At 48.0% G+C, this 13,603-nt stretch overlaps 1 pseudogene; it reads right to left on the bottom strand.

The window, feature by feature from the left end:
• Nucleotides 1-603: 603 nt before the first annotated feature.
• The window catches only part of LOC141160822 (translation factor GUF1, mitochondrial-like), a 48,734-nt pseudogene continuing 35,734 nt past the window's right edge, over nucleotides 604-13,603 (bottom strand).

Here is a 13,603-nt window from a genome sequence, read left to right as displayed (position 1 = left end):
GCATATAGAGCCATCATATTTTGCAGCGCTTTACAATCATCGCTGTCCCCACTGGGGCTCACAATCTAGATCCCCTGTCACTCTCTTTGGAGTGTGGGCGGAAACTCACAGGGAGAACACACAAACTTCTTGCAGATAAACTAAATTAACATCTTGTTTCAAACAGAAGTAGAGGGGCCCCATTGATTTATACGGGGGTCCGAGTACTGTATAATTTTTAGAACTGAGAAAAAAAATTAGCCCTGAATGCAGAACTCTACCATTCTAAAAATAAACTACAAGTAACCAGATGGCCTCCTTATAAATTAATGATCCCCCCACTTGCATTTGAACCAGGAATGCACAGGATGCTAATGCCATTTATCTGGGGTTTGTTGGTTCTAAAATGAAAAGATAAACGGACATGTGAACAGAGCCTTATTAATGTACTTGGCATTTATTATGCTCTGCAACATTAGCAAAAAACCCTTAAAGATCAGGTTTTATTAGGTTTCCTAATCTCAGGAATTGCAGCACGTTGGGAAATCTTTGTCCCAACCAGACTTGCATTTCTGCTTTTCTACATCCATAGTCTGCTGAGGAGGTAGTGTTAGTTCTACGGTGTCACTTGTCCAACCATCTCTTTAATACACTATTGAATGCATCTTTAGGCACATCGACACTGCCGATTTTCCTCATTTTTTTCTTGCCTTCAGCTTGTCTTTTCAGCAGCTTCATCTTCCTTGTGATATCGCCGCCATACTGCCAAAATACGAGTGATACAAGATATCAATATTCTATGAAAAGATTGGTGTATGAAGATTTTAAAATATTCTAAGGTTTAGTACTTCGGGGGCATCATTAATAAACCGGAGAGCTTCTGCATGGTTGGTGGAGTGCCTCTGCCGTAAGATGTAGTAACGGCAGAGTCAATAACAGTGGAAATAACAGACTAAGTACTGTTAAGCCTCATTCAGACGTCCATGTTACACGTACGTGTGTGTGTTTTTCATGGATAGGCTATATTGGGTACGTGTTCTATGATGCTTTTCACCTGTCCAAGTTTTTTATGGCAGCATGGATGAATATAAGTCTTTGGGTTCATGAAAAACACATACAGCACATGGATTGTGTCTGTGTACTATCCGTATATAAGACTGCATTGTATAGGAGGAACTTTGTCATTTATTTTCTTAATTCATCCGTGAAAATCCCCAATGGTAAAAACAGACACACTGAAGATACTGGTACCTTTTTTTCATATACGTGTTTAAACATGGACGGGTCAATGAGGCCTAAGGGGAATCGGGCAGCGAGTATCAGGCACTGACTGTATGACTCGGAAATGCTGTGACGTTTTGGAAAATAACAATTTAAAAGCTGCCGGTCAAAAAGTTGCATGTAAGACTAGTCGGACAGGAAGGTCCCGGCAGCTTCTCCCTGCACTCGCGTACACGGAGGGACCTGTGAGTCGCTGGTAGCGGGCGGGAGAATTTGCTGGGGACTGGTCTTTTTGACTAGTCTATAGCGCGTCTCGGTCCCCGGCGGCTTTTAGACTGTTTTTCTCTAAAACGCTGCGGTGTTTGAAAGTCAAACATACCTGGCTGAGAATATACAGCCAGTGCCTGATGCATGATGTCCATGTCTGCTGTCACGTTCCCTTTAAAGCAAAATGTATCACTTATAATATTTTAATAATTACAAAACAGATTTTTTACATGATTATGGAGGTAACCATCTTAACTGAACATTTGTTAGCTGCATTAAGGCTATGTGCCCACGATGCAGAAATGCAGCATATTTTTTACGCTTCTCCCTGGCGGGAAAAATGCATGCGGTTTTTACATCATTTTTCCCGGCAGGTAGAAGCGTTTGTCAAGCTTCTTTGCATGCATTTCTGCATGCGGGTTATCAAGCGCTTTTCCAAGCGATTTTAGCATCACTTGGAAAAGTGCTTGACAACTTGTTCACACTATATAAATCCATGCAACCGGCATGGATTTTATACAGTGTGACCAAGTTAGTTAAAAAAAAAAAAAAAAAAGTTTATACTCACCTTCCGATGTCCTCCCAGTGTTTTCGCTGCTCCGTCCGGTCTCTTGCACTGCTCTCGGCGTTGTGAAGGACCTACCATGATGTCACTGAGTCATGGACATGCTTAATGGACATGCTGCGGATTTTTGAGCGCAGCACAAACGCTGTGGAAAAATCAGCAGCATGGGCATTGACATTGTGGCTTGTCATTGGGGACCATGGGGGACGGATTACCTAGCGTTTTTTAAGCGGTTTCGCTGCGGAAATTCCGCGGCAGAAACGCTTGAAAAACGCATAGTGGGCACGCAGCCTTAGAGGTATTCTTTACCGCATGATATGAAGGTAATCCAGCTCAACGAACTGTGAATGCTTTTATTCACACAAATTGCATAACAAAGGACAGGATCAGCAGTACAGCTAGGAGAAATGCGTCAACTGTTTTCGGGTGACAGCCCACCACCAGTCAATAAGGGTGGGCTGTCACCCGAAATGCGTTTGTCACATTTCTCCTAACTACTGCTGATCCTGCCTCTGTTATGCACTTTGTGAATAAAAGCCTATTCACGGTACGTTGATCTGAATTACCTTCATTTTATGACTGTGCTATGCCACAACGTGATGTTTCCGTGCTCTGAACACTTTCAAGATGTTCCCTACGGTGAGCTGGATCCAATATTGCTTCTATATGTTACCCCAGCCACATGAACTATTCCTAAAGCATTCACTAAAATCTTGTTATCTTGCAGGCCTCATGTGCTCATGTTCTGTTATGATCACAAATAATCCTAGAATTACTTACAACTAATATTACCATTGTGGGTCCCTTCTTGCAATTGCTTTTAAGCAAAAAGCTGAAAAGGAGGAGGGTTGTTCGGGACTAACATCTCTAACAGTGCGGTGGCTCACTGGGTAATAAAGGGGTTAGGGCCAGCTTGGTATTATCAGCTGGCCTAAGCCCAAAGTTCATGGGGTCACGCCAATATTAGACATGACCGCCATGAATTTCTAGTAAAGTAATTAAAAAAAACACAACACCCAGAATAAAGTCCTTTAATTGAAATAAACACACAATTTTTTAATGTTCTAAATTAAACCATACTTACCATCACGCCCATTCCAGCTGAAGCCAATGTCTTCTGCAATAAAAGTAAAATAATAAACCAACATCATCCTTACCTTTCCATGGTTCCCAGGATGGCTCCAGCTCTGCTACATTCACATGACAGGCTGGATCGCAGCCGAAAGTTGCCATCCAGCTTGCTATGCCGCAGACACTGAGAAGCGCAGGCATGCTTGCGCTCCTCAGTGTCTGCCTGTGACGGCATCCAGATGAGCCGAGGTCATGTCCAATGAACTCGGCTCACCTCATGCACGTCACTGACAGCGTGGGAAAATTCTCCTGTGCTTGCAGTGAGCATGAGAGAATGTAGCAGAGCTGGAGCCGTCCTGGGAATCATGGAAAGGTAAGGATGATGTTGGTTTATTATTTTACTTTTATTGCAGAAGACAATGGCTTCAGCTGGAATGGGCGTGATGGTAAGTATAGTTTAATTTAGAACAATAAAGAATTGTGTGTTTATTTCAATTAAAGGACTTTATTCTGGGTGTTTGTGTTTTTTTTTAACTTTAACTATGGGGTTAGTAATGGGGGGTGTCTTTTAGACGCCTCTCCATTACTAACCTGGGCTTGATGTCAGCTGGCATTATAAGCTGACATCAACCCCAGCCCTATTACCCCACTGCCATCGCTACAGGGAAGTGGGAAGAGCGAGGCTAAGTGCCAGAATTGGCGCATCCTATGGATGCACCATTTCTGGGGCGGTTGACGGCTGGTGTTTCTAGCCTGGGAGGGGGCCAATATTCATGGCACCCTTCCTGGGCTATTAATATCAGCCCCCAGCTGTCTGCCTAGCCTTTGCTAGCTATTAAAATAGGGGGGACCCCACATAATTTTTTGGGGGGTCCCCCATTTTAATAGCTAGTAAAGGCTAGGTATTCAGCTGGGGGCTGATATTAGTAGCCTGGGAAGCTCAGTGGGTATTACCCCCTCCCCAGGCTTCAAACATCTGCCCCAGCCATCTGCTTAACCTCCGCTAGAGACTAAAATTACGGGGAACCCCACACCAATTTTTTTTTTAAGAAATCCTTTATTTTAGCACTAAATGACAAGTACAGTAATCAACACTATCACTGTACTTCTTATATATGTGACTGACATGTTTCTATCTATCTAATCTATGTGTGATGCTTTATTCTTTCTGTTCTAAATTGTCGGGTACCGAAGCTGAATTGCCGGCCGGCTTTTTTAAAGAGACGGTGCATGAAAACACTATTATTTTTTTAAATAAATCCTTTAACACTAAATGACAAGTACAGTAATCAACACTATCACTGTACTTATTATATATGTGACTGACATGTTTCTATCTATCTAATCTATGTGTGATGCTCTATTCTTTCTGTTCTAAATTGTCGGGTACCGGTGTATGCCGCTGCTGAATTGCTGGCTTTTCATGTAATACATTCTACATTATTCTTAGTTGTTTTCCTTCATGTAGAATTAACCTACAAGGAAAGAAAGGGTTTATTTTCATTCCGATATTTGTGTCACATTGACTTGCATTGGTTTCCGGTATCGGAATCGGCGATATCCGATATTTTTTGGATATTGGTCCGATCCAATCCGATCCGATATTTCCCGATATCGGAAGGTATCGCTCAACACTAGCCATCAATGAAGGTGCTAGGAAAGATGGCTGCCAGTCCTCGGCAGAGATGGACGGATGTGTGCATGATTCACGGAATGAAATGCAGATAGATGAACAGGAGGTCATATACAGATTATATTGGTCTGGCACCTTTCACTGACATAGGTGCTGTATCCGTTGTAAGGCAGCACTAGTCATCATAATGGGGAATACTCGCTTCGCTGCGACAATCAATGCACACGGGCAATGTCTTTCCATTTTTAAACAATGCTCAGCAGTTTATTACTTCTTAAACCACAGTTCACACAGTCCATCTTAGTCCGCCACCGGCATGTTTACACACTTAACATCCGGGAGTCTCTCAAGTAGCAGACAGGCCCAAGTGGCTCCAGTAACAGCCTTCAGCAAGGTAATAAAATAGCAATGTCCATATTAATGTCCATATAACACAGGGTATTACCTTTGCCGGGTTTAGCTGTCTCAGTCCATTACTCCGCCACCACTGTGGCTTTGCGGCTTCCCAGGTAGGGGTCTCCAGCCGTCGTTCCCTCAAAGGCCACTGACATCCACACAGGATCCAGGCTCTGCCTTTCAGGACTCTTACTCGAGCCTCTGCCTTCCAAGGCCACTAGCATCCACACAGGATCCAGGCTCTGCCTTTCAGGCACCAGGCTTCACTCGGCCTCACTAGGCCTCACACGGTCGGTGTCCCACACACACGGAAACAGGCCTTACGCCTCTCTCACAGAACACACCGAACACACCTGTCTCCCATCAAGCAGGGTTTATATATGCATCCCGTACACACACACACACACTGACAGGACCTTGCTGATGTCACAGTCATGTGATCAGACAGACATTCTGTGCGTGCAGGACCTGTGCTATGTCACAGTCATGTGACCAGTCACCTGAGGGGGAAGGTACATAGTCAGGTAAAACACATCCTGGACCATTACCGTAATGCCAGCAAGTCGCTGCATTACATACCCCCCCCCCTCTGTTCAAACTTGTGGGGTTGAACACATAATATACACAATCACTATAACCCCCAGCTCACATAGAGACCATGTACTTTACAATTGTGCTACTCAGCCCCTGGAACATTAGTCAATGACATTAGCCCATTCCTTAGGGACCTACCATTTGTCACTGTCACTGACTTCGTCAGGTCACCTTTCCGGGTTGTAACCTTGTCAGAGCTCCCCCGCTCCCAGCGGTCAGTTGTAACCTTGTCAGGTCTCCCCCGCTCCCAGCGGTCAGTCATAATCTTGTCAGACCTCCCCCGCTCCCAGCGGTCAGTCGTAACCTCGTCAGGTCTCCCCCGCTCCCAGCGGTCAGTCATACAGCGGTGTGACTCACATGCCCTGGTATCTAAGGTCTGGTTCGACTCCGTAATGTCCCGTCCTCTATTGGGTCGTTTGTATGGGCTGCTCAAACCTGAGTTACTGGAGGTCTCACTACCTCTAAACCCACGCCCACTACTCTCAGGACATCTTGAAAGGTCCCTAACTTCAGCTGTAGCTGTTCTGTTATTTAGGGGGCCCTTTCTCTGTCGGGTCTCACAATTTCTAGACGGCTGCCATCTTCTGCTGCTCAGATGATGCTGTCTATCCACTCGCAGTCTAGCGAGATTCAACTGTTCTACCTCTCGCAGGTAGGTCACTCGGTACTCCAACAGCATGCGCATATATCCCAGGCTTTCTTCTGTTCCTACAGCGGAGAATGATACCATGCCGTCTTCGTCGGGTATCCAGTCCTGACGATCATGTGGACTGCTTACTTTCACCACCCCAGACTTCTTGACCATCATCTGCATGGCTCGACCATTTCTCCCAACGAGCTTCCTCACCAGAACATGAGGCACCCGGATGACCTCTTCACGCATACTGTGAGCTTTCCTCATCAACTCCAGTTGTCTAACGGCTTGTTCCGTCTTCAACCGGAGAAACCGCTTTGTGCGAATACATCGCCAGTGCATGTCACTTAGGATAGCCACCCTCTTCACTGTGACTTCGGTCGTGGACAGGACCACCAGCTGTTTAGCTTCTGAGGTCAAGTACACCTTACAGGCTCCCACGGCCTTCTTAAACTCCTCATGCACGGACTCACTGGTGCATTCTTCCCTCAAATCCTCGGGTACATCTACAAGGCACTTGTACCGAGACGTTTCGGTCTCACCAGTGGTTTCCAGACGATCAACCAGCTCAGGTTTCAGGGGCAATTGACCTCAAGCTTCTTCACCCTGTATGCTTCCCCTGAGCTGACTCACAGCTACAAATTCACGAATTTTCGTCTTGACCACTTCCATCTCATATTTATGTGTGGTTAACACTCTCTTAGCTCTCCTCAGGTCCACCTTCTCATGGTATAAGGGAGTGAGTGCAACGTGTTCGCCCTTTTCCTTCTCCAAGAAGGCCTCGTTCACTGAGTGATACTTTGTCAGGCGACTTTTGAGCCCGGAAACTTCTTCCTCTAGCTCCGCCACTCGCCTCTCAGCGGCCCGTCTCTGAAGCTCTTCCTGCTTCAACAGCTCTTCCAGCAGCAGAGCTCTCTCAGACCTCTCCGTCTCCAATGTGCCCACTCGGCTCTCAATAGCCAGTCTCTCACGCCTCTCTTGCGTCCACTGGGTTTGTAGCAACTCCTTGAGCTGCTTGATCTCGGCTCCGACATCCACCGAACCCTCCGAGCCCACATCACTCGAGGAGGTATCTGCTTCATACCTCCCATGACCAGCGGTCAACTCCTGGCCCTGGTCTGTGGTTTTTCCGATGGACTCCTCCATCCTCTCTCGCTCAGCTTCCATCTTGCTGACTGTTTCCTTAAGGTACGTCTCCGCCTTCTGGAGAGTATCACAGGACATCTGTAGCTCCTTCACCTGAGCTTCCAGATCTAGGGTCTTTCCCCGAAGATCATCATTCTCCTCACGGGTGTCTTGCAGAGTGGTCTCAACCACTTGGCGCACTTGCCCTGCACCTGCCTTATCCTCCTCTAGTTTTTTCTTCACCTTGAGGAGATCCTCATAATCTCTCTTACTCTGTTGCAGTTCCCTACTGCGTTCACCACACTCCTTCTTGGAGTCACACAGCTCCTGGTTGAGCTGTTTGCGCAGTCATTCTAGGGTTTGTTCACGCCCAGCAACTTCATGCTGCAGCGCCTCTTTGAGGACAGACAGCTCTAACTGTACCAGGGAGAAGCGATCTTTCACCTCGCATAACTCATCTTCACACACCGCTCTGTCAATCTCTAATTGAAAAACCTCCTCCTTGATTTTGCGGCGGTCCTCCTTAATTCCATAGAACATTTCCTTCCAATGGTTAATTTCCGCGTTGCTTCCCTCCACATCTCGCTGCCAGTTCCTCATAACCTGGTATATTTTCTGCTGTTCAGATTCCAGGTTCAGCTGGTATGAGGACACGTTCCCCAGGTTTTCCCTTAGTTGCTGCACGTCACTCTGATACTGCTGCCTGATAGGCTCCAGCTCTTGGTCATGACTGGCCGCCTCCTCTTTCAGGGCTGTCAGATCCTTCTGACTCGGTACCGTACCGGAGGTTGCTACTGGCAACATCACCTCCTTTTCTATCTCTAATGGAGGATCCACACTTGAAGCAAAGGCACACAGTACTACATTCTCTTTATTTTCATTTTCAGCGAGGACTACCGGAGCAACCTTTTTGTGGCCCTTGCGCCGTCGACGACGAGAGGGGGACTCTCTCCCCTCGTCTAGCCCCTCCTGACTGAACTCACTTTTTACTTTCATAGTGTCACAGTCAGCTACGGGGTCTGTGTCACTCCCCATGGTGTTGTGGACTAACAGGTCACCTCCCACTTTGACGTCACCCCCTTCTACTGGAGTTCCCCCGTTATCAACGGTCACATTGTCATTTTTAGGAGGTACCAACCCACAACCAGTAACAATTTCCAGTTTTCTGCACTCTACGCTGTTTTGAAAATCTGCCCCTTTTAGACTCCGCCCCCTTTTTAACAAACACACCTACAGGGTAATTTTTAGAAAAAAAATCAGCAATAGTCTTAGGACTTAGTTCACAACAGCTCTTACCACTTCCCCGGGCACTCTGGGACAACACTGGCGCCCCCGGAGAGTTCATAGAATGGTCCACTGCCGCCATTCCATATGGTGCCCACAGCTCCTGTGGTTGCTGCACCATGTCCAGTTTCATGTCCAGTAGACGTTTCTCATATATGCGGTCCGACTCATCAGACCCATTTGCTGCTCCGTTCACAGCCATCGCGGTGCACTGTTCACACCAGAACTTCACCGCTCTCCCCGGAAAATTTTCGTGGCCCCGCCGAACCACAGCAAAACCGGATTTGAGTGCGACGACAACCTTCGCAACCCCGCCGAGTTGCAGCCAGATGCTTTAAACTTCGTGAGCCCTGCCGAGCCACGGCAAACCAGGTTTGAGTGCGACGCCAATCTTCGCAACCCCGCCGAGTTGCAGCCAGATGCTTTAATCCACACTCGTCCTGTGCCGTTGCCCCTAGCAACCGGGCTGCAGCTGCCCGCACTCTCGAACCATATGTAAGGCAGCACTAGTCATCATAATGGGGAATACTCGCTTTGCTGCGACAATCAATGCACACGTGCGATGTCTTTCCGTTTTTAAACAATGCTCAGCAGTTTATTACTTCATAAACCACAGTTCACACAGTCCATCTTAGTCCGCCACCGGCATGTTTCCACACTTAACATCCGGGAGTCTCTCAAGTAGCAGACAGGCCCAAGTGGCCCAAGTAACAGCCTTCAGCAAGGTAATAAAATAGCAATGTCCATATTAATGTCCATATAACACAGGGTATTACCTTTGCCGGGTTTAGCTGTCTCAGTCCATTACTCCGCCACCACTGTGGCTTTGCGGCTTCCCAGGTAGGGGTCTCCAGCCGTCGTTCCCTCAAAGGCCACTGACATCCACACAGGATCCAGGCTCTGCCTTTCAGGACTCTTACTCAAGCCTCTGCCTTCCAAGGCCACTAGCATCCACACAGGATCCAGGCTCTGCCTTTCAGGCACCAGGCTTCACTCGGCCTCACTAGGCCTCACACGGTCGGTGTCCCACACACACGGGAACAGGCCTTACGCCTCTCTCACAGAACACACCGAACACACCTGTCTCCCATCAAGCAGAGTTTATATATGCATCCCGTGCACACACACACACACTGACAGGACCTTGCTGATGTCACAGTCATGTGATCAGACAGACATTCGGTGCGTGCAGGACCTGTGCTATGTCACAGTCATGTGACCAGTCACCTGAGGGGGAAGGTACATGGTCAGGTAAAACACATCCTGGACGATTACCGTAATGCCAGCAAGTCGCTGTATTACACCGTGTACTGCCTTTTCTACAATAGTCAATTAGCACATGACAGAAAAAATTAGCTATTTTCAGAGTTTTCCTTTACATCCATTGAAAACTAGAAAGATGGATTTATAAAAAATACACGTGCTTTACTTTTTTTTTAATACTGACTAGAATTTAACAAAAACACAAAAGGTGTTAAATCTAAAAGTTTGTTTAAATAGAGAAAGTGTTTGACAAGTTAATATATTCTTCAACCCTGCCACACAAGGCTTCAATACTTTATAACCTTAGAGACATTGCTTGATCTTCCGGCTGAGCTGTAAATTGAGAAAATCATAATCTTTGAATGGGCGTTAATATATATATATTTTTTTTTTAAATCAAAGCAGCAAAAGCACTATATATATAAGACATACAATACATACACATTTTGCCAAGACGTTCTTTCTGTAGGCTTTAATTCTGAAAAAGAAGAGGTATAATATAACAGGACACACAGAAATAAGCATGCTGTTAGGGTATGTGCACACGATGCAGAAATGCTCAGGATTTTTTCCTGAGCGTTTCTGCATCTCTCTGGCAGGAAAAAACGCATGCGGATTGTACATGTGGTTTCCTGCCAGGGGCATGCGGAAATGAAGCGGTCTTCACTTTCATTTCCGCATGCGGGTTGACAAGCGCTTCCCAAGCGATTTTAGCATCACTTGGAAAGTGCTTGTCAACTTCACACTACATAAATCCATGTGACGCGCCCCCTGGGCCTGTGTTGTGCAGGGAACCCGGAACCGGGCCTGTTGTAGAATGCTGGGGGTTGTAGTCTCCGTGTGGCGGTGACCTGGTCCGTGCCCAGGGTGGTCAAACCAGTGGCAGTCTTAATGTATAGCAAATGTCCGACTACGCCACCCGTGGATTGCGGTCAGTGGGGACCGCCGCTGCGCTGCCAACCGCTGAGGCTGATGTTGTTTGCGCAGCCGAGTATGGGATAACTCCCCACGGGAGAAGTATTGCCTCAGGGCAGCTAATGTGAGAGATGATGGGAGTGATGGTGTGAGGGTCCCAGTGCTAATGGTGCTGGTGCGGCAAGGAGACGTGAGGTGCAGTTCAGGGTCTTTACTGATGGTACAAGGCAGACCCTCCCGGGAGTACTGGCTAGTATAAGGGGCCTGGTCAGTCTGCGAGCAAGCAGGAGTTCCCCTGGCCAGGTGGAGTTGTAGGCCTCCCCGTTTATCTGCACTCTTCCTGGCTACCTTGCTGTCAGCGGTTACAAGTAGCCCACGTCCCTGAGCATACCGTGTGGTGCTCACCCGTATGGCTGGTGACTTGGGGCCTTCTGTTAGCCTCCGCTCCTGGATGGCGGCGCTGGTCCCTTCTTTGTGACTGAGCCTCCGGGCTTCTATGGCCAGAGGACCTGGAATCCCCTGCCGGTTGGTTTCTGCTGCTGGGTATATATCAGTCCCCACAGCCTCGGACTCCTGTGTCCGGTTTTAGTAACTTCAGCCAGGGCGAGCTATATCTCTGCTCACAGCCCCTGGCCTTCAGCTGCTGCTCCTACAGAGCTCCTGTTCTCACTTTCCCTCTCCAGACTCTGACTGCTCTGCTTGTTCTGCAGGCTCTGTCTCTGTCTAACCTAATCCCGCCCCAGACCCAGTTTATAAGGGCAGATTCCTCCCCTCCCAGGTCTGGGTGGGCAGTGTTGCATGCTTAGGGCTCCTGACCAGAGAAACCTCCCACTTGCTCTCAGACATAATATCTCTATTACTGTGGCAACCAGACCCCTGGGGTGTCACATTCCCCCCTAGTAAATTTTAGTACTCCGGGACTAAACACATTTTTAAAACATAATAACAGGGTATAACAATAATTCGATAACATATTTACAAGAAGCTGTAGTTCTTTAAAGGTCACGGGTGTCCATATCACCCAAGGTGAAGTTTTAAGGGAAGTAGGGGACCTGTCCAAAGCAAACCCCTTGCGTTGTCCTTGGGCGTGGCTGCAAGGCTGGAGCTAGCTACTTTGGGCCGCAAGTAGGCCACGCCAGACAGGTTTTCTCTTCCGCGGCCGTCTTCACAAGAGGCACCAAGGTGCAACTATCTACAAAACTGTTCCGGTTATCCAGCGTTCATAACCTGTTAGTCCATAAAAATCTGCAGGGTAACTGAGAAACATAATTAATAACAGGCAACAAACATAAACCATAAACAGTTAACAGATAAATTCACAGTGCATTAGTTTAGATTCTCCAGCGAGCGGGCATCTGACCTCTAGTGGACCTACGGAGCTCACTAACTGGTTCTGCACTACAGGGTGTAGGAGGTGTTATGGGTAAGCTGGGCAGCTGTCTGCGCACTCTTTGGCTCACTAGGGGCACGGCAGGCTTACTACTAGCAGAGGGTTGATCCTCCTGTACTGCTGGTGTGGACTCTTCTGCCTCTTGGGCCGGCTGCTCTTCCAGCTCTACCGGTTCCTCTGTAGGCACTTGCGGGGCTGGCTGGAGAAAGGTGAGGACGGGTACCACGACAGCGCCGTTTACTTGTGTCCAAGACCGGGGGAAGTCTCCGAGTACGGTACTGATCATTTCTTCCCTTTCCTCTGCGGGTTGAGGGTTTTCTTGATCTTCTTCAGGGCTTTGCAGCTGCTCGGGACACTTCTTCAGGTGGTCTCTGGAGACAATGGCTGTGGTTTCTCCTCCATCCTTACTGATTATGCAGATTTTTGGGTTCTCATGGCTTGATGGCAGTACGGTGTACGGGTCCTTCTCCCACTGGTCGTCCAACTTGTGGAGCCGCCTCTTCCTCTTCAAGACCTGCTCTCCAGGTACCAGGAGAACAGCGGGAGCATACTGGTTATAAGCCTTCTCTTGCCTTTCTCTAGCTTGAGACAGACTTCGCTCGACGCTCTCCTGTACTTTCCGATACTGCTGCTGCCGTTCTGTATCCCAGTCTGCCTCTGGCGAGGTGTCCTCAGGCGTCAGGACTCCCATATCCAGGTCAATAGGCAGCTTACCAGGTCTTGCTCTCATTAGGTAAGCCGGGGTACAGTTGGTTGAACCTACAGGGATGTGGTTATACAGGTCCACCAGATCGGGCAGTTTCTCAGGCCACAGATTGCATTCTTCCAGGGGCAATGTTTTTAGCAGATCTATCATCACCTGGTTCATCTTCTCGCAGAGTCCATTGGTTTGAGGGTGATAGGGCGTTGTTCTTATCTTCTTGCAGCCATAGAGGTTGCAGAACTCCTGGAAGACCTCGGCTTCGAAGGCTGGTCCTTGGTCTGTCAACACTTGGTCCGGGTACCCGTGTGGACGGCAGAAGTGCTGCTGGAAGGCTCTAGGTGCTGTTTGAGCCGTTAAGTCCTTGACCGGGACCACAACCAGGAACCGGGAGTAATGATCTACGATTGTGAGGGCGTAGACATACCCAGATCTGCTTGGAGCCAGTTTCACATGGTCCAGGGCTACCAGTTCCAGTGGCTGTCTGGTGATGATGGGCTGCAGGGGAGTCTTCTGGCTGGCTCGGTCTTTTCTTCTCAGGTGGCACGGGCCACAGTCTCTGCACC

Source organism: Phyllobates terribilis, unplaced genomic scaffold, assembly GCF_046119375.1.
Source record: "Phyllobates terribilis strain yellow unplaced genomic scaffold, ASM4611937v1 Scaffold_9__5_contigs__length_417890890, whole genome shotgun sequence".
NCBI classification, from domain to species: Eukaryota; Metazoa; Chordata; class Amphibia; order Anura; family Dendrobatidae; genus Phyllobates; species Phyllobates terribilis.
This window is presented reverse-complemented; position numbering and strand designations above follow the sequence as displayed.